The sequence below is a fragment of the Malurus melanocephalus genome, unplaced genomic scaffold (assembly GCF_030028575.1).
Source record: "Malurus melanocephalus ecotype Western Australia unplaced genomic scaffold, MMel_1.1 scaffold_217, whole genome shotgun sequence".
Taxonomy (NCBI): Eukaryota; Metazoa; Chordata; class Aves; order Passeriformes; family Maluridae; genus Malurus; species Malurus melanocephalus.
This window is the reverse complement of record NW_026623449.1, coordinates 977,849-1,000,426: the sequence shown is the minus strand read 5'-3', so window position 1 is coordinate 1,000,426 and position 22,578 is coordinate 977,849. Positions and strand designations below refer to the sequence as shown.

General features: G+C 41.4%; 1 protein-coding gene across 1 annotated transcript in view; it reads right to left on the bottom strand.

The window, feature by feature from the left end:
* Window positions 1–22,578, bottom strand: part of EPAS1 (endothelial PAS domain protein 1) — a 74,588-nt gene that overhangs the window by 34,040 nt on the left and 17,970 nt on the right. The gene's annotated exons all lie outside the window — the stretch shown is intronic.

Below are 22,578 nucleotides of genomic sequence, written 5' to 3'. Positions count from 1 at the left end.
CAGCCACTTGAAATAAGCACAGAACAGAGTATGAAGTAGAACAGTTCCCCTGTTTTCCCTGTTTTGGCTGCACATTCATTTCTAGAATCACCGGCAGCATCTCTCCATTCCCGAGGCTCCCAAAAATGAAGCAGCTTATAACTTGTTTTTTCCAACATCAATATAAAATAACGAGCCTGTAAACTAAAAATGGATCAACTAAAAACCCCACCCTATCAAAACAAGGAGTTTCAATAAATATATTCTGTTGCATGAAGATTATGAGGAAAACAAGTATTAATCGCATTRCTTAATCCTAGAAACTGTTTCAGTCATTATTGGTCTCATGCAAAACTGCCTAAAATACAAAAAGAGTATTAATCCATAGTAGAGTATTCAAAASAAGATTACTGTTTCTTGAAGACCTAGACAGTCTGCAAAAGCTTCTAGCATTGAAACCACAGAAGGCTTCATAAATTAGTAAGAAGGAAAAATAGCCAGGATACGCATTAAATGCCAAGAGTAATGTCACAATGTGGTATTTGCTGGGGCTCAACGAGGCTGGACACTCAATATCATCATTTAAAGCAGGAGTGGGCTCACAGCACATCAGCACAGCCCTTGAGCTCCAAAGCACATGAAGCTGGGCACTTGTGTAGGATCAGACAGGTGCTCACTAGTGCATGTGCTAACAGGGCAAGGGGTCTCATAAATTCTTACAGTATCTTCTCAAGATCCGTGATCAGCCCTCGGCAAACCTCTTTCACAATTATATTGCCCAAGGTGAATGTTTTATAACATGGTCTCTGTTACAGGAGGCATGTGCTGGAGGAGACCTGCACACATTTCAGTACATAATGGCAGGATCCAACTTCAAAAATCACTTCAGGGGTATCGCTGAAGCAAACAACCCATCTAAATTTGAATCTAAAGGATCAGACATTGACAAGGTGACATGTTCTCCTAGGTACAGGAGTGTCATGTAAAATACTTATACCAATGGCACTTTCAGAAATATGTCTTGCACTCTAAAGAAGAATGTGCCTACTCTGTGCCTAGACAGATGCTAGACTAGAGGCAAATCTTTGCAGTTTCTAATTATAACAAGAAAATAAAAGAGTAGAAGCAAAACAAAACCAAACAGAAAACAAATCTGTGTCGCAGTATTTGTGAGCATTTCCAATTGTTGCTTGAAAAATACAACCTGAACCATAAATGTTTGAGGTCTGTTCTAAATCTAGAGGCCACAATTTTCACATTAGAACCAACTTGGGCAAAACAAGCTCCAATCCCTCCTCATTTAAATACGAAACTTCAGGAACCAAGGCCAAAGCCAGGTCACAATTTATACAGTAAAAACAGATTGTATAATTCAGGGTCTCTCATGACACCACTCYAGCCACAAAGAAAAATATTTAGTTTTCTAACCTCTGTAAATATAATTTTGAAGTGTGGCGAATGAGACAAGTTGGTTTCAATAACCATGGATTGCTCAAGGTTTTGAATAATTAATGCTATGAGCAGAGAAAGATTTTTTTTCTCTCTCTGTTACAGATGCTTTCCCTCAACACTGCTTCTGACTGTCCAGCTAAGAGAGACTTAATAATTCTTTACATACCACACAGGAACACATCAGAAATCCCTTTCTCATATCAAAAAACAAGGGGAGGAATCAGCCTGCATGACTGCTTTCAAAAGTCTTTTTTTTTTGCTTATCCATTATAATTTTAAATAAAGAACTTGCTTGTTAAACATTTCCCCCCCTTGTGGCTTCCTGCACCTCAATTCTCCTCCCCATGTCCCCTCACAAAGCACACCCTTGAGTCACGGTGCTACTGTAGCCAGCCCAGTGTAAGCACACCAGGACCCAAAACGCCCCCATGCCACTTTCCCACTCAAGATAGCCATTTATGCTTGCTTGCTGGGGCCCCCAGGGATGTCCCCGTCAAAGATGGTCACTTGTTCTGGTTGCAAGAGACTCCCAAAATTACAAATTCTGGAAAAAGCAGTATTTTCACGGTTTTTGTTTAAAGACTGCAGGCTATTAGCAATAATCTGTGCAGTTTCCCCCATGTTATACAGGGGATTAGTGTTTCACCCCAAGTGAGGCTGGACTACCCATAGCTGGAGAGTGGCAACGGGACTGCTCAGCAACCTGTCCAACTGAAGGCCAGGAGAATAGAATGGCTGACACTGAATCCTCTTCACATCACCCGGGCAAGAGAGAAAGGAAAGAGAAAAGAGAGAGAAAAGAGAAAAGAGAGAGAAAAGAGAAAAGAGAGAGAAAAGAGAAAAGAGAGAGAAAAGGCCTGGACTCTAACTAATTTATGAATCATTCCCTCCTAGCCCATAAACCACCCACTGATGTGGCAGAAAAAGAGCACATGCGTGCGTCACTGCTTGGACAGAGTGACCCAAGCAGAAACCTCGCTCACCCTGACACATTAAAGTGCAGAGGGAAGAGCAGAGAAAGCCACCACGAGTCAAGCCACCTGCATGCTGGTCCAAAGCCCAGGGGTACTGCAGAGGAAGCCTCCTGGGAGCTCCCAACACTTGCTCCTTCAGGAGTCCCAAGATCTGGCAGGATAAGACTCCACAGAGCCACACACGCACCCTCAGAGCAATCATAGCCTAACTGGTCCCAATAAACYAAGAAAGGAATGCAGAAACACAAATTTCTTTTGGAAATGGGGAAGCCAAGCTGARGAACAGGCCTGGTGACTCCATTCAGGACGTGGCTACATTAAGGGTGGTCAGGAGACCTGAGAAAGAACAGGGAGGTGCTGCTTCCCAGCAAGGACCCTCCCAAGGCTGCCGGATGATGCAGCGCTGCCGCACTGCTTACGGGTGCGCAAGCCATTGGGAATGGAAGAGCTCAGGAGACACAGGCAGTTCTCTGACACAGAACACAAGTAATGCACTGTACCCTCGGGACAGCTGTTTACATGAGTTCCCACTCMCTCCTGGTGGGTTTAGTTTGCACTCTGAAAATAGAATGTATGGGCCAATGCATGTGAGAAAKGATGACAAACAACTGGCAACTATTTGCACTCCCAGCTGAAGCTTCCAAACTTTAATAGGCAGCTCTCCATGCTTCTCCCTAGAACCCAAACACCAAACTAGTCCCAAGGGTACACCCATGCCCAGGAACAGAGCGCTTGATCCCACTGGGTGAGAACACCCCAGGTGATGTAGGAATGCCCTGCATGGATCCCAGGAGTCAGATTCCTATCCCCTTGCTCATGTCCGGGGGGGTCCTTGCAACACAGCWTCACCGAAATCAGCAGGAATGCCTGCAGACAAAGGCCTTGCATGCTGCTGTGAAGATCATAATCTGACTTTCTGAAGCCTCTCTTACTGCAGGACTGGAAACTTCATGGATGGCAACTTATTGGCAAAACCTGAAGCTCCACATAACCCATCTGGTTTAAACAATCTTGCAAAACTACCATGTCAGCTCAGGAATTGCCTTCCCAGTGTCCACTGCTGTGACAGCTCCGGGCTCCAGCAGCCAAAAAAAAAAAAAGCTGAGGCAGCCAGCCTCAGCYAGGGGTTGCCCCTGCTGCCACTGCCCTGTTGCAGTATCCTCAGAAGGTACCTACAACCCAGAGACAGAAGGATCAGCCCCACAAACAACGGGGCACGCAGATCACCCCCTGCACGGGAGCTAAGGCACACGGCATCACGTACTGCTCCAAGGTTTGTTGGGTGCACACACAGCCCTCCTCAGCTCAGCCCCAGGGACCCACCTGAGGTTTCAATTCTGTTTCCACTGACCATGACCGTATCCACTCTCTGCAGTTTCAATCCCACCAGTCCTTCATCTCCACCAGTGACCCCTGCCCACCCACGCATCTCCCAGTCCTCCCGCAGGGTGCTCCAACCCCCGCAAAGCCCTCGGTACCCACTCAGCTGATGAGGGTGCCAGGCGCTCAGCTTCAGGGGTCCTCCCTTCTGTCAAGGACATTGGTAGTCTCCTCTGAGCTGACAGAGGGACTTGCCAGGACAGCCGTCTTCTGCTCRGGGTTTCGCTGCTCTTCACAAGTCCATGTGGGTCGATACTCGGGTTGTGTACACACACACACACACACGCTTGTTTAGGATTCAGCAGTGCAGCAACTGCACTCAATTACAGCCCCACCGTGTAGGCTCTGGATCTCAGAAGCTTTCAGAGAAAATGAAATGCGCACCTTGCAGAAAAATATCTCGTAAGTAACCCGGTAGCCTTCGCTCGTACCTACACACCGTGTGACACATCCAGACAGCACTTTGAATTATGCAGTTCAGACAGACCCGCTCGAGTTTACTTCGTGATTTTGGTGACCCTTGGACTTTGCTTCAAACTGCCATGTATGCAAGCTAGTAAAACAACTAGCGTATTACTTTATATCCAATGGCTGGTTATTAAATGTTTCTAGCTTCAGCACTTTAAAGGTCAAGAATCCACAGTTAATTAAGTCGTCACATGAAATTTCTGTAGTAAATGCTCATTTCGTGTGGTTTAGAGTTAAAGTGTCAAACGCTAACTTGCAGAACAAGAAAAATACACTCTGTGGATGCAACGATAAGAAAATAYTTTACAGTACAGATAAATCAGAGAAGATCAGATACTTAACATTAAAAAATCCAATTAAAACCTGTAAAAAACTCAATAAAAATATTTTAACAGGCAGTACTACCTTAGATAACAAAAAAGATTTATTTCAAACTAGCAAATCCATTTTTTTGCTGAGTTTATATTTTGCATTACTTTCTGCTTGGCAATTCCCTAGTTGATTTGAACCAGGATAATAAAAAAGGAGGTTTGCTGACTGTGAGGCACTCCACAGCTATCTCAGAACCACACCACTTGACTGCCCCAGAGATGTGCTTGCAGACACCAAGCAGCCAGCAGTCATGCTTACTTAGCCTTAAAATTCCTTTAAAAAGCATTTGTAACCATTCTACCTGACAAGCAGTTTATTCTGGAGGGCATGCTGAGATTTTGAAAGCACCCTCCGTTAAAGTAATAAAAGTGACCATCGGTAAATAAAAAGTGCTAGAAACAGCAATTTACTCACTCCCCAGGAACTCAGGACAAACTAGGAAAGCTGTGAGGGAAACCCATATACAGTGCCACGCAGATCCCTCCTTASACCTCTTTCCAGTGAAAATAACTACTTCTAAAGTCTGAGAACACTCCAGATGCCCAGGTTCAGCACACCAGCAAGAGTAAAAAGAAGGGGAAAGGCACAGAATTATTTTCAGGTGGAAGGGAAAAAAACCAACACCAGTTTGAAATATGCAGAGTGGTCACGGAGGGCAGATGCTAAAGCAGCATTGCTGCCCACTGGGATATGGTACCCAGTGCGCAGACAAAACAAACACAGACGACGCCAAAATGGGGAATTCTTTAATAAAGGAAATGAGAGTTTGAAAGTAACAAGAAAGACTACTATTACAAAAAATAAGGAAATGAAGTATCTTCCACCCTTCCTTTAAAGCTGCCCTAACTTACTGTAACTCCCCACCAGCCCCTTGGCTTGTTTGAGGGATTTCTAGTGTTCCTGTACATACTCATTAAATAACAAATTCCTGCTAGTTCAGCATAGCTTGGCCCCTACAGCCTTTACAATATCGATGCAATTCCTTCACCTAAATTTAAAACCAAAGGTGAGATGACAGGAAAATGAGAAATCTGAGTGTCACAGGGACAGAGGAGGGAAGAGTCTGCAGTGACTACTGCAGRAATGAATGAGAGACTMATTTCCATTCTCATTAGGATGCYTGGCACTACAATAGAGGATTTGGCYACTACAATTACAGTATCAAGAGATGAGGCCTAAATGAATACCAAACTTTTGGTSTCTCTGAGCATATTCATGATTCGSTAAGTCYGTATCACTCCAAGAACACCACAGYTGACAGTAACACCTACACAGTTTTAAAATGTTCATTGCATGGTCATCTTTTTTATAGCACTAACTGCATTTAATGCAGCTACTGAAAGAAAATYACTTTGCAAGTGCAATTGAAGGTATCACTGTAAATACTGAAGTTATCACAGCAACTGTGTAGCCCTTTGGAAGTTCAAGTTGCAAACCTCCCCGAGGCTGCAGGAGCACTTAGATTTTTTAAAGCATTTAAGTTCACAATATGTCAAAGGAGCCTGATAAATTTAATCATAGTAAGCAAAACAATGTCTACAGGATTTATGTTCTTCCGTTTTTTCTCTAGTTTTATGAGTACCTTGAACAGAAAGATAAGTATTGGGATTTCGGCAGCCATTAATCTCTTCCAGGATTATTTTACAATGCTGTAGTGTAGCCTGCCCTGCTGTTGCCACTCCACCACAAGCCTGGAACCTCAGAGGATGTGCCAAACACTTGGCATCTGGGGCAAGACACAGCCCCATGGAACCACCTGAGGCTCACAGCGTGCAGAGAAGATGCCAGGCTGCTGTTTGATCATATGTTAGAGCAGAGAGCAGCACTGCCTTTTTGCCTTTTCAACCCACTGCCTACTAGATGACTTTTCCCTGGCTTAGTTTTCAAGAAGAGCAGTATCCTGTTCCAAGTCACTGCATGCTCAGAAAGCACCAGTGCTGGTCACAGAGAGRGTCAAAACAGCTGGGGATCACCTCTGTAAAGATGCTGCAGTCTGCACTTAGCACAAATCAGTGAAACCACTCCTCCATCTTCTCAAATGTTAAGGGMATTTGGAGAGAAACACGGAGGATAGCATATGGTCAAATCTCAAAGGACCAGCCAATCAGCTCAGCTCAGGTCTTCCCTCCCCAGACTGGTTTTGCACTGCTTTGCGCCAACAAGATCATGGATTCCTTCCCTGTGGCAATCAACTGYGACACCAGCCAAGGCAAGGCAAGCTGCAGAGAGAACCAGCAGTYTGAAAAAGGCCCAGCACCAAACACTCTAAAGAAACCAACAGGAATGACTGTTCCAACACTGGCCAAAACTGGACTTGCTTTTAAATCTGCCACATTTTTTTGGTGTGTGATAAATGTACCACTCTGCTTTCCCCTCCTGGAATCGCACTGCAGTGGTGGGGATAAGGCTGGTTATGACAATGCACAACCCCAGATGCCTATCAATGATTTGTGTTTGAGAGATTGCAGATCCTTATCTTGTGGCATTACTTGTAGTGATCAGTCAATTTTGACAGCTAATCTAGAGGTCCATACATATTGTTGCTCAAAGGCTCAGCAGGTATTGCTAAGATCTGTTTTCAGATAACCCAACTATTTACCTACTCTAAAAAACACATACCAGAGGATGTGCTTTATCTCCTCACCAGYGGGTTAAAGCTAAAGGTGAATGAAGTGCAATTCGCAGGCTGGGGAGGGGGTGGGCCCCGAAGTTRAATTCAAAACCTGCCTCATTTTTCAGTGGAGCACTGACCACATCCTCAGCCCATACCAAACCACAACGGGCATTATTTATCAAGATGGCGCAAGCGCAGGTAAACAGGGACAATTTTTCAATTAAGCTTCACTTCAAGCCTAAGGGACAAACATTGTCATCGTGTGACTTTACTATCAGTGGTATGAGTACCTACACTGCAGCCCCAAACCCACTCAACCATAAACACTTGAGAGAGTCACGCAGAGCRTTGTTGACAAATCCCAAGTTTTACAATCTAATGTTGCATCCTGCCTTGMGCAATACCCACCAGCTTTTGTGGGGGCAAACCCTGGTGCTTCAGCGGGCTTGGGCCAGTATCTCACGACATTTTAGCTTGTTGTCCTGGCACATTTGCTGACAGGTTCACAYAAGGGCCCTTTGTGGGTAGGAACAATGAGAGAGGCATGCACAGCACAGGAAAATGGGTGGTGACCACCAAGGACTGGAAAAAAGCCTCCTTTAAAGGAAGGTCTTTGAAAACATTCATTACACCCCACCCAGCTATTTTCACKACAATATTTCAGTACATAAAAACAACACAGGGAAAATAAACAGCCCACCCTTCAATATGTTGCAGGTTCTCCAACCTCTGAAAAGAAATCAGCAAGCTGTAAAGAYGCAGAAACCTTCACCAAACAGAGCCATGTAAGAGGCCATCCACCAAAACCTCTCTGAAACATCTTTCTTCTCTTCTGCATCTCCAGGCCCTCTATGTGAGCTGACTCAAATAGACATCCTAATTTTCAAAGTAAAAGAATTTTAATTTAAAAGTGTATTGGCTCACATGATAGTGAGCATTCTTTAGGGATTATAAAGTAAACATATTGCCACAATTAAAAAAAATTGCTATACAATCCACCATAACACATTTCAACTGTGGGGTTTTTTCCCTACCAATTTCAGCTAGAATTAATAAAATRTTTCAGATAAAACAGCAGCTATTMTATGTTTATTATATTTTATATAATAAAATATTTCAGATAAAACAGCAGCCAGACAGAAAAGAAGCAACAAATGATCCATAATTAAATGAGTCTCTGAAATCAACAGTTGTAAACTGGAAGCCAGTCTTTGGAGGCCATGCTCTCACAGATGCTTGTCTCCATCACAGTCAGCAAGGCCACCAACACAGCAAAGRCTATTTTTGTGTTCCCTAGCCTTGGGAACACAAAAACAGCTCCTTCTCCTAAGGCTTTGGGCTGCTCTCTGATGATGCTCTCTACAGCACCCTCACTCCTAAGGTCTGTACAGAAAGCATCAACAACAGAAATTCAGCCACTTTGTGTCACCTTGTTTCAAGCACGACGTGGTTGATGTGTTGATCCACTGTGCTGGATGCTCTAGACTGCAGTGGCAACACAGATCAACTCCAAATGAAGATGTTTTGTCTCCTTTAGAGAACATTCAAAATACTCATTAAAATTACTTTGCACCATTGTCTGTTAATAAGTCACGCTTTGTCCTTCCAAAGTGTCAACTCTTCTAATAATGAAGTTAAGAAAACATATCTTGCAATAAAATCTTTATTAAATATTGCCAGCCCTTCCTTACTTTTTGGACCTTAACAATTTTAACGTGCACTTGGTAAYGATGGAAGTTAATAATTTCTCATTCTCTATCTCTTGGCAACTTGTAGCCATCYATGGTAAGATGATGGACTCACAGAAAAACAGATTAAATGTCCATATCTTTGGCAAGCAGGAAATGATAGTTCTTGAAAAAAAGCAATAGAGATGATCTAAATTTTGATCATTCATTGTAACACAGCTTCCTCCACTTCCTGCAATGATGATCAAGTGCAGATTCTGAGGGCCAGGCTGCGTTTTTTGCCCTCTGGGGTGTGGAGTTTGTCCGTACAAACACCCTGGGATACAACTCATTCTTAGCCCCTGCTTTCTTTTGGAGGGCTGTTATTTTATACAGTAGCTCTTTAACTGCCTCCCAAGTCATCAGGTACTGGAACAGGGATAACKTTGCATGCTGTGATTTTGAGTTCTGATTAGTATTCAAAAGTCCGCCACTAGTTTAGGCCAACAAAAATTGAAATTTAGTTGCTTGAGCTGGGGTAAATATTGTTCTTCACTTACTACGAAGGAAAAGGATTGAACCAAAGGGTCAGACTACTTCAGCTACCTGGCCAGAAAAGCAGCAGWCACTTCAGCCAAATTAGGCAATTCCTCTAAAACTGCATCTAAAATCAGAGCCTGGAGCGATGTAACCTGGGGGCTAACCCCAAAACACACACCTTAAGCTCCTGGCTAAGTCCTGAGGAGCCTTCTCACTGCTGACCTGCCTCTCCACACCCACRGATGGGGCAGGAGTCGGAGGGACATCGAAACTCGAGGAGGAAACAATTGTGGCCCCTCAGCACTCAACTGCAGTATTTGAAATATCTTAAAAATTAAGGCTTGGTTCTGTCGGGAAACCTGCTAGCTCCTCTGACACATCACCCTGAATAATGACTCGCTAAACACTGTCTTTCAAAGGAACTGATATAAAGGCAGTCTGTGTTGTAACACAAWGTAAATAACTGGACGCAGTCTTTCTCTTTTGGTGTTTCTTGCTTTATTGCTTCCCTGCTCCTACTGTCTACTAACTCCTTAAACTTTTATGTAGCTACAATAGAAAAAATGGTTACTCTGGGGAAAGGGAAAAAAAATTATGAAAATAGGAAGAAGCAAAGCGAGGAAGAAATTTGGTACATATACAAAGGTAAATTTACATGGCCAYACCTCTTTATATTTTCTGGGTTTTACTTCAGAACTATGAATTAACATATCAGTATTTTCTCATTATTCCTGCTGGAGTTTTTGTCCTCCTTAAATTTAAGCAAACAAGGTGCATATGCATATACTGGGCTTGATTCTCATCTCCACCATGGTCCCATCATGCCAAGAGGACAGGAGGCAGGAGTCAGCTGTAATAAATTCTATTTATGAAAAACACAGGTAGGTAGAACTCAACTTTTCCAGGAAAGAAACAAGGCTTTTTTGTTTCATTTCATGCAACCCACAATTGTCAGCTTATTTAACAACACATTACAGCCAGGCAGGTCTTATAGATCTATCAGAACTATGCATCTGTCAGGGTGTGGCACCTCAATATTCAATGTTTTGATTCCAACTATATAGCAACCAAATTTCTGATGAGAATGCCCAAGATGCACATCTGAAATGCATGTGACTGGATCAGAACAAACATAAGTGGCCACAGGAGTTACAGAAAACAGATGGCATCTCCCAAGGCAGGGGTGAGGGTGCTCTCATTTCAGTAACTACCAACGTTGTTTTGTAAACATACCTTGTGCCTCATTACAGTGGTTCTTGGAAAATAAAAAATTTATTTTTCTCGTCCTTTCCCTAAACTATATAACTTAATCAACTGAACGGCACAGTTTCCCCAAACTTAACTGCTTTCTCAGAAAAAGCAAAAGAAAAAAAAARGGAAAATAATGAAGGAAAAAAAGAAAACAAGTTGCACTTGTTGCCAAAAATCATGATTTTGTTATTAGAAAACACAACAGGGATGGTACAGAGGCCAAAGCTGAGGCAGGCTGAGAAACAACTGTACCACAACCAACAGAAATGCAGGGGAGGCCTGAGGCAGGTGCAGAGAGAGCACCACGTACACATGTTGATACAAGCTGAATCCAAAAGGGAAYATCGCTCCTTGTGCTAATGTATTCTTTTGAACTGTATTTGTCTGCCAGTGTAGTTAGCTACGTTTGTRCAGAACATGCTGCTGTGACCAGGGGGAGTTATAAAATGTATTTACCTCCTCGTAGACAGGGGGAAAAAAGTCCTTTCACAGTCAATACAGAGCGTGATAAATATTTATCTCTTTTACAGGAACAGCTTTTTGCTACTGTGAAATGCACTGAAGACTACGAAACTCCTATAAGGCAAGGTATATGGAAAACAAGAATCATAATTAAAGAACAAGGCATAGTACATTTAATGGAGTCAATCCATATTGTACAAATATGACTTAACTTGATTTAATGTAGTTTTTAGTCAATGGTACATTTATAAAATAACAAGCCTTGGAGAAATACACTTCATGTACATACTATTGATTTTATTACTAATTTAAAAGAACAACAAAAACCCCATTTTATTCATGATTGTATGTAACAATTGCCTATATACACTTTTCTCCCTTGTTCTTATCATAATTTTCTTATACAGATAATGGATTTCTACCGATTTCTGTTGATTCTGAAGAAAACTTGGAAACATTGGGAAAAATCTTCAAGGGCTGTGTCAGACAACAATAATTACCAGAACAAACGCATGTGGACAAATATTTCAACCACTGTTTCTCCACTTAAGAGGAAACCAATATCTCAGATCACTAAGAATYAAACAAGCGATTTTCATAACTGATRCTAAATAAAGTTTTATTATCTACCARTGAATGTTTACTGCAGCTGAGAACAGGTTGTTTAGCTTTAACCAACAAAAGCCTGATAAAACCTTTCTGAAAACACAGTGAACAAAACTAATCCACCATGTAAGAAGAAAGAGGAGAGCCTCTCTCTCCTATATTTTCAATTAAGCTCCAAMTCATAGTTGAGATAGGGCGTAGGTCTGTGCGTCTGCAGGGATTTTGTTCATTGTGATTACAGCATGTTTTATTAAAAACRTGAATGAAGGTTTGTTTCCCTGAAGCTCTAGCTTGCTAACAGCTCTGGGAGAAGGATGAATGACAGCGTCAAACCTCATCAGCCCAGAAATGAAGAATGCCAGCAACTTGTCTAACCTGTAGATCAGAGGTTGCAGGATTCACTTGAATTAAAACAATTTGAATTGGAGCATTTCTTTAAAATAACAATCTGACCAACTTAAGCAACTTTCAAGGATGGAGAACCAAAGCCAACCCACTGCAACATTTAGAAGGTTGCTCTACTRGTCAGTCACCTTCACTGTCAAAATATTTGTACAGATTTTCTTTCCCCTTCATTATAATTTATTCCTTACTGCCTATTTTTGAAGTTATTTTGGGCACATACGTGTACCAACATAATACCACTTCACTTTCAGTCTCTGCTTCATACTCTGAAAAACCTCCTAACCAATAGGTCTTGCATCACTGCTACATTCWGTGCAGAAACTAGGTGCACAGAAAACATCAGGCCAAGCAGGAAAGAGTGAAGAATTGCAAAGTCGAGTTTGGCCAGAGTGGAGAAGAGAGACAGAGAAACAAGCAAGATAAGCTGTGGGRTTTAGGGAAAAAAMCCCACACACACAAACTCTCCCCACCCCAGTTCCCAGAAAATACAGTTTGGTCTAGTCTGGTGAACGCCGTTTCCTCTTCTCCTTGCAGAGGCAGCAGCCCCAGCAAGCCATGGCTCCAGCACTTCCAGAGTCACTGTGCACACCCGCACTCACTGTCACACGCTTCCAGGACCCGCTGCGCCGGGCACAAACATTTCCACAGACGGATTGCTCTGAAAACCAAAGAGTGGCTACAGACAGCAGCTGCAAAGCCTGCTTCTGTGACCTCTCCCTCCCCAGTGTTTACATGGGAAGGATGGAATGCCATAGAGCAAACCCTCTGATGTACACTTGRCTCAAACAGCTTTGCCAAGCCAGTCTCAAAACATGTCTTTCCCACGTTTTTGGGAGCTGCAGCTATTTAAATTATCATACTGAAATATTAAAYTCCTCACTTCCTTGTTTTAGCATTAAAAACAAAACAGCAACAAAATGACTGGAAAAACATCCTTGACACGAGATGTCCCATGTCTGACCCATCTGACTCCAGCTCAGTGCAGGGATCCAGTTCTGACACTCATCCCCACGCAAAGAGAACTCAAGGACATGAGGGACAGCAAAAAACACCTGAAACCCCACGCAAACAATGGCTCCTGTGGTACAAAGAAAGAGGACACCGTGGGGACACAACAGAACTCAGGATGAAGGACCATCCTGTGATACTACAAAGGCAAGGTCTCCCCTCCCCAGTGTTCCTCTGGGGAAACACATCACCCCTGTCTCTGGGATCAATTCTTACCTCAACACATTAACTTAAATGGAGTTATCCTGACTTGCACTGATGGGACACTGGAACACATCTCTTCAAAATAAGTTTTATTTTATGTTTTCTTGTGTTGATGCCAATAAACAGGAAATACTCTGCTCTCAGATTCTCCTGGGACATGTCCGACTCCTTACACCAGATCAGCTATTAAGAAGCAGTGACGGTTCGACATGGAAAGGAACATCCAGATATCYACATCAATTCTGTTACTTGTATACCAAGAAAGAAGAATAAAGATTTAAAAGAGAAAGTAGGAAACAAACAACAGTTTTGGGAAAATTTTAAACAAATCAAGGGCTCTGCAAGGAAAAAAAGTAACTCTTTCTACAAGTCTATTACAGAAAACAATGGAAGTTTCACATAATTCCATAGGCTATGAGAGAATTAATCTCTAGCTAGTCAGTGATACAGCTTTTCCAATGTCTAAATACAAATGTGTTTCAGTAGAGAAAAATAAATAAAATATTGAGGAACATTTGAAATGAATACCACATAAAAGAAAGCAAGAAAGACCACAAACMGAGGTTTATTAAATGATGTCCTCTTCCACATAGAAGCCCGAAACRTGGAGAGAACTGGAAGCCAGATTTTTATCAAACCATCTCTGGAGGAAGTAGATAACACAATTCAGAAAATGGGATAAAGATTTGGGAGTGCCGTCAGCAGATTTAGGGAGAGGAAAGGGAAAGCACACAACCAAAAAAAAATCCCACGAGTGTAGAAAGACTCCAAGAATACRGAAAACATTTCCAAGTGCAGACCTAGCATTAGATAAAGAGAGAAGTCAAGAACTTTTCACCCTAAGTGTCTTGCTTCACAGAGGGGAAAAGGTGCAGGTGTGCCTGAAATACAGGAACATCTGGACTTTGTTAAGTCCTGGTTATGCAAGAACTGATCATCCTAATTAGCCAGGCTTTGAGAACTGTCAGGAGGACAAAGATTAATTCTGTTTAACTCCATGAATAACACTTTTTAAGAACAAAAGGGCTCAGCCCACGCAGTAGCTTCATCAAGGAAGATACACTTCTCGTTCCCACAGGGATGCCGTAAAGAAGAGGAAAAGATATGGTACCAAAACTTTAAAGAAAAGACAAAAATGTACTTCATAGAAGCATACATGACTGCAACTGTGCAGATACAACTCAGCCCTCAGGAAAAAAAAACAAAACCAAACCTCACAACCAAAAAAACTAAAACTAGCATTAACCTTATGTCAAGATCTATTTTCTGTATGCTCAAATATTTTTTTCCCATATATTCCCAACTATTTTCCTGCTCACCCGCTTGCTGTATCCTCAGCCATGGGAAGTTCCCATGGCTGTTTGCTCAGTGAGCCCCTTGCTGTCCCTTGCACATTCAAGACCCCTGCCAGCCCTTCTCAGAGAGGTACATGTTCTCCTAGTGAGAAGAGCCGCCGAGTGAAGGAAAGACCATTTCATTTACTGAAAAGCCTTTTCCAGCTTGGGCTGAGTGAACTTCTTTTCATGGMTGTCTGTTCAAATATCTCAGGTCTTGCATGCTAAATCCCTGGTCCAACTGCTCACCTAAACTAYCTAAAATGGGTCATTTACTAGTGTGCTTCTGGCACTCACACTGCAGGCCAGGAGAAGTTGAGCCCTTGCCTCCTCCTCCCTGTAGGCAGATTAGAAGTTTAAACTAGAGCTTAGCCTAAGATTAGCCATCCTGAGGATTTAGTTTTGCATCTCAATGGGTATTTTAMACTGAGTTTTTAGCAGAGATGCTATTTTCCTAAAGCTCTCTATCTTYCATGCTGCTGTTTCAGTAGTTTTGGAAGCTACGTCTCTATTTCACTYTAACATCAGGGAACTGGGGACCATTTTCTGCAGTGAAACTGCTTTTTCCAACATCCACTCACACCTACAAGATTGTCATATTTACTTACTTATTTGCAAACAGCAGAGCTTCCCCTGTATCTGCTGGTACATGGCATTCACATTCTGACCTGTGTTTCTTAACACCCATCAGTTTTGCTGCTCCATTTTGTTCTCCGATGTTTTTGTTAACCTGGTGTGAACCCAGTGCCAACACACTGCACTGCTCTATTATCCAGCCATGGCAATACAGCTTTGATTTTACTCAAAGCTTAACTTCATTGAAATCGTGCTGAACAGGCCATGAACAGAATCACCTGTTAAAAGCCAGGGTACACCTGMCACTCTGCACTGCAAGCAGACCTCTGCCACCACACCTTCGGGTTATTGCCCTAAATTTGCACTGATATCAGTCAACTAAAACTTAGGGTTTCTTCCACAATGGTAWTGTTATTATTCCCCTGTATTGCTATCTAAATATTGTGCTACTAAATGCATCTTTGAGGACAACTTTCATATATTTGACCAGTACTGACTTAATTACTTGTTCTGCCACAAACAGATTTTAAATAGCACTCTACTCTTTTTTCTAAACATTTTGACGCTGCAGAGGGAATAAAGCGTCACCCACAGAATGGACATAATACAGAAATAAAGCTCAAAGTATTGTAACATTACAAATTTATAAAAACATACTTCAGCCACAATAAATGTTAAGGCACTACAGTACAAWACAGACACATATAGCTTACAGGTTTAACAGAGGCTTTCTGTCAGATAAAATTACTTTAGAAAGTTCATAGGTGTGWTATTTTCTCCTACATTACACATGAAAATATCAAGACATTAATGCACAATAAAAAAATAAAATAAGAGTAGCTTTGCACATTGTTTTAGCCCTGACCAACATCAGCAAGATTATGTGTTCTAGCTAATAATCTGAACAGCTACATAAATGAAAGGACCTTCCCCAGCTTTTTGGCTGCCCTTGTCTTAGTTTTTAGAGCAAGGAGAGGGAGTTCATGTGCTTTACCGATTGCCTGGACCAACAAGACCCGGGCTTCCCAAGGATTACAGTCTTTGCAGTCACACAGTGAAAGAGAAATTGGCAGCAATAGCTGGAGAAGGAGCTGGAGAAAGGGCAGGTATTTTAAAGGATGGTCAGAAGCAAGTCATTAAGGAATGTGAGAGGGTAACTGTCCTTGACATTTGCAAACTGGCAAGCGCTGTACAGCAGTGTCCAGGCTGCAAATATAAAATACTTTAASTACTGCAGCTAGAGTTTAGCAGTTGTTCCCTATTTGGTCACTCAGAACTCAGTGTCTTAAAATAAATACTTTTACAAACTACAAATGTACCAGTGAGCATGTCYACATTTTGCAAGAYACCAAATATCCTTCAAGTACCCTGYGGCTAGTATTTTASCCTGGACACTGGCCTGGACACCCATTGTAAATGTAATAAGAAATCCAAGTATTTAAAAAAACATGAGAGATCAGTTTTAAAAGGAAATTATAAAACTTAGATGTTTGTGCATGTGTTTAAACATTTGTATAGGTAGACACTAGAATCATTGTGCACACACAAACACACRGGGCTCAGCTGTCTTTGCCTTCCCATTTCTGGATATTTGTGAGCAATTGGGACACATCTTCMAACTTCTCTATCTTAWWMMWTWAAWTTWAAAAAAAGAAAAAAAGACRCAGACATACAGAAAGACAGAAAGGAGAGTATGTGTCTCACACCTAAACATCAAGAACAAAGACCTTCACACTAACTACCGTGTATTCATGGTAGGAGCTGCCAGTGCTGCATGAGAGAAGCAATTTTCTCAGTTTTCACCATTAGCAGACACATTCCTCAAGGTGGGATGGACAAAATTCTACTGATTACTGCACTTCAAACTGCATACAAACTTTGACATGGYAATACTGTAGTTCAGAAAAAGAAGGGGAAAAAATAGTAGCTATTCCTCAGAAACTTACCAATGCCAGGATTTAGTATACCCATAATTCTGCCTGGAGCCTCTACTGAAAAGGCTCTTCCTCGCACGGGAGGGGKAGAAGACAATAAAAACCAGGGGACAAAAGTAGGTTACAAGTAAACATTATCCATTTAAACTGCTAATGGCAAGCTCTGTTGTTATATTTTTATCAATGCTTTTCTGCAAATTACTTTTATCAGTGATAATTTAGCTTTTATTTCATTATCTGCCAGAGCAGACAAAAGGAAAACAGATTTGTTTTACAACAGCTCCAGCACTTGCTCTGTCCATTAACATTGACAGACRAAGGTAAATTAAAGCTGTTAGACCACATTTTCAGCATATGTGGCACTGAGATCTCTGTTTCTAACCAATATGTGTTTCTAAAGAACAKATTTCATGCTAAAGCTTTTATTCTCTCCACGCAGTTAATGCAAGTTTTTGTATATTCGTATTTCATATTTTTTTCTCCATTTAGTTCTATGTGATTCCAAAAACATTTCAGGACAATCATGGAGAATCAATGTTTTGTACGACGAAAATACTACATTTTAGCCAGCGGAAGAGTGAAATAGCACTTTTCCTCCATCCAGTTTTCTTAAGACCGCAAAACCACAGAGAAGTCGTGCTTGATTAAAATAATAAATATGCATAAAGAACCCTTGAAGGACTTAATTTTGTTCCAGTGCTCCTCTTCATCCTTTTTTTAGCAATGTTTTTAGCTATTCAACTTACTTCAGTAGAGGTAAACAGATTGCTTTATAACTTCCATCAAAAATAATATATTTATTTATAGAAGCCAATTTAGTGAGCCAGCTGTTACGGGCAAACAGTGGACTCTCCATTTAAATGATAGTATAATGGCTTTGATTACAAACAATTTAGCAAGAATAACAACAAAATATTATCAACTGCTTTAAAAGTGCAAGTAATCAGTCATTAATAATAACCATTCTGCTAAATAATACAGTCACTTSTTTCATGAAATATCTTTTCACTTTGACTTAATGAAATAGTAGTATTAGAAAACCAGAATTTCAAATACTGAACTGAAAGCCAGATATTGTGGCTTGCTTTGAAAAGCACTTGTTTTACCATTAAAAAAACATATTCTTTAATTTTAGATAGTTTTAATTTGTGATATATAACCCACATAAAAAGGCTCTTTCTGAAAGGTAATAAACAATGTCATTACGAGTTGTTCAGCCTGAAATTGCCTCCATAACTCAAGCATAAACATTTATTAACATAAAACGCAAAATTAAAAGCTAGTAACAAAGATTTCAAAGAAAGAACATTCTACTTTGTAAAAGGGAAATTAAAGRGTTCTACTGCCATAATTTCTTTACTGCCTATTCAGGTTTGTGACAAATTACCCAATACTGTCAAATGTCTTTTCACTTGCTAATAAAACCCTTATTTTTCTCAGAATAAGATTTTTAAAAGCCTCACATAAATTCAATTAAGCTTTTATGTCCYTTCAGCAAACATTACATGGCCGATTACAAATAAATGTTACTGCTGGGGCAGGTCACATTGATGAAAATAGATTAATATTAAAGCACATGGAAATTTGGAAGAGCAAGAAAATACTTCTTGGACTTCCACCAAGGCAATTTTAAAGCACAAACATGAATATAATTGAATCATTTCCTTACAAGCAGCCTTCATGACAGGGCTCCCAAAGAAATGACAAAAATGAAGTGTTAGAGCATRTATTTTAAGAGGACCTTTACTGAGATGGGGGAGGAGGAAGAACATGGTATTTGAATATTTTTAACCAGCTTTCCAAAGATGAGTCTAAATCAAGCTCTTACGAATCTTCCCTGTCATAACCCACTACAGAGGTCAAAGGTTGAAGCTTTCCCAGAGGTTCACTGTACACAACAAACACTAAAAGTTCCTTAAATTTAGTTTATATGTAACAGCAAAAGTGCTGTGGCCAGGGACATCACAATACAGTCCCATCAGCACTGCACAGGGCACAGCAGGGCAGGCAAAAGCACAAAATGGCCACGTTTTCAAATAAAATCAGTACTCCTGTCTGCACAAATTAGGGCTTCTTAGACTCTTCAAACTGTGCTGTGAAAGGACGACATAACTAATCCCTTACTGCAAACATTAGACATATTTTTCTACAAATAGTGTATTTTTTTCCTAATGTATTACAATTATTTGTGARCTATTTCTAAGCTTTACAAAGGGACTTGGGGGTGCTCACACTTTTTTATTGCTTTGAGCAGAGGTCCAGTGAGTAATGTTGAGTAATCTGAGACTCAGAGCTCTGCAAGAGGGACTGGAGCAGCAAGTTCAACACCCTGCGGCTGACCTGGGGGATGCTTGGTGGGAGCTTGGCTGCTCGGCCAGAGCCAAAGCCCTTGGCCCGTGTGCTCAGCATCTGAGCTGTACCCTATTTCATGTCTATAATTTAATTTATCTTAAAACAACATCGGGGAAGTCGGTACCAGAGGGAAGGCTGCTCGATGTGTGTGTGAACTGTCTAGGAACCTGCCATTCCAACGACACTTAGGACTCACTCTTCTAAAACTGTCTTCAATTAACCAATAAAATAAAACTTAAAAAAAAAAAAACAAACACTTTTCCTTGAACTTTTTGAAACACTAAAAAAAATATAAAAGAATCAATATAATGGAGGTGGTTCCAGAAGAAGCCATCAGCACAATCAAAAAGGCAGAGAAACTACTGAGTTTCACAAGACATTTTCRTCATCATCAAGCTCAACATAAGGAGATCTTTTCTGCCCTGAGCTGTTCATACAGCACAGGGGAAGAACACAGGGACATTAATGATGCTGTTGCATGTACTTTGCCACCAGACCAGCATCAGGGAAGTGTCGAAGAGCCAGAGGCCGCCAGTCTCCTGCTCCACCAGGTGCCCGGTCTACAGCCACCCACCAGCCGCAACATTCTGCTGAGGGCACGCAGGTTCTGCAGAAGCCAGCRTCAAATACTTGAAGGAAACTGGGTTTCCACAACATGATGCAAATGAGAATTTAGCCTCAGCTGGTTTGTGAATACAGCTGGTGCCCATAAGCCTATCTTTTTCACACTCAGGTGATCTTTGACATTACCGCACCCTACAAGTATCTATAACTTGCTTGGCACACAATGTTTCAAAAACAGGAACAGCTTTGTAATTATGGCTTTGCTTTGTATGTAAGTAGTAGTAACCACAAAATACATATTTTTTTCTGCATATGCAATTCTATCAAGCACATAAMCATTCCTCTCCTAAACAGAGTCTRTTTGACTTCATTAACYACCCTGGTGTTCCCTAGCTTTTTGGAGAACACACAACCATCTTCTCTCTTGATCACTCCCTGCCTACACCAGCACTCTCCCGTCTGTCAGAGCCTCACTCCTTCTCCTTTGACAACTCCAAAGCCTCCACCACAGATTCAATACCTTTTAAATAGTAACAGATGGACAGAAGAGTTTCAGCATCTGCATATGGTAAGTGCCTTMAGTTCCTCAGTAAAGTCACCCTACAGGAAGCAAATGCAAATTACTGCCTTCCAGATATAAGGCACAGTCCTGGGGACCTTGTTATTAAATCATTAACCTTTGCCTTTCATTTTTCCCATGTTTTCAGTATTCAAATGTTGCTTGAAATAGACAACCTTAGCATTTCCCCATGCTGCAATTTGTCACCAAGCACTTCACTCCAATAATTGAACAGTGACAAACAAATGAGAGTACYAGTTTTCAAGCAACAAGAAASCAGTTCAATAATTACTGCAAAAGTTAACAACAGTGTACCCATAAAACCTTGAAAAATCTGTGTGTTTATCATTCCTATGCAATCCCTAAACCAAGATTTTCAAAGAGCCCTAAATACCATTTTCTCTGCCTTCAAGGCTATAGCTCTGCACCCTACTGATGCTCCAGTTTATCAGAAGATGATGCTAACCATGGTTGGTATCTTATCTCTGTAATCCCCCAGAGTTAGGCCAAGGCTAGTGTTGTCCTACGGGTATGTAAAAATGGGCTTTGCTGTGAAAAAAAACCACATGTAATTTGGTGAAAAGGCTGAATAATTGGTATGGAATCATTATGGTTGCTAGTACCAAGTGTTCGTTTTCCTGAAAAAAAAAAAATAAAAGCAGACTAATCAGAATTTCATAAGAGCCCTTACCTATCAGATAGCAAACTAAAAGTTGGTTCATACACATATTAACAGATACACAACGATGAGATGTTTGGTCAAAAAGCATATATAGCTACTGAAACCAGTGGGAAGGGGTTTCACTGATTTGGAGAGAGCAAAAGTAAAGCTGGTTTGCCCCTTCATCAACCCATTTTATCCTCCCGGTGCACCCTTGCCTACAGAGGAATACACAGAAATATCCCTGGTRGGCAAGGTGAGAGGTTGGTGTAGCCCAGCATCTTCTCATCAGCCCATTTCAATTGGGAGAYGCTTCAAGAAGCACACAGAAAGCAGAGAAGCTTCCCCAAAGCATTCTCCTGGCCTCCTGGCCTCCCAGCCTTCCCATGAGCACCGACCCCAAGACAATCTGTTCAGCCAAACCTCACAGCACTGGCTGTGGCTGCTTTTGATGACTGAAGTCCAGCACACACCAGGCTCAGCAAACCCCTTTGAAACTGTGGTGAGCCAGCACAATGCTCAGGAGCTGAACTGCTCATCAACCCTTACAGCTCATGGTCCTGTCCTGCCAGCCCTCCCTTTGGGCCAGCAGCCTACAGCAGTGTCCTCAGGAGAAAGCCATGCTGGTGAGCAGAGCTTCCTCCGCAGGAAGGGCAGAGCCCCTCGGCTCCTTCCCAGCCCCCAGAAGCATCGGTGCTGCAAATGCCACCTGCCCCCAAAGCACAACCTCAACAGGCCTGCAGGAGCCCTAGTAATGCAAAAGTGCCTCATCCTCTGTTAAAGCTCCCGTGCATCAAGCTTTTCTTTTAAATATGTTTCCATCCTTACTTATTAAAGCAAACAAAAGAAAATTGGGGTTTTTTTGCTATTTAGAAAAACTGAAGTGTRAACACTGTGTAAGAYGTCATYGTTCTTTCTGGGATTTTTGTGTTAACATTTTGAAAAGCTGCATAACGTAACTTTTATTGCACAGTCCCACATCCCTGTCATACCCTAACACTTTGAAAAACTCWAACAAAAAACAATACACCATAAGCAACAGTTAACACTATTCACTTCTGCTTGTTCTGACAGATCTGTCAACCASGGACCTTTTCAGATCTCTATTTTTTGTATTTCCTCACTGTAACACACGCTGGTTTTTAATGTTAATTTTACTGTTCTTTCATTTCACTTTTCCAAACCACATCATTTAAGCTTTTTAAGCATACAAATG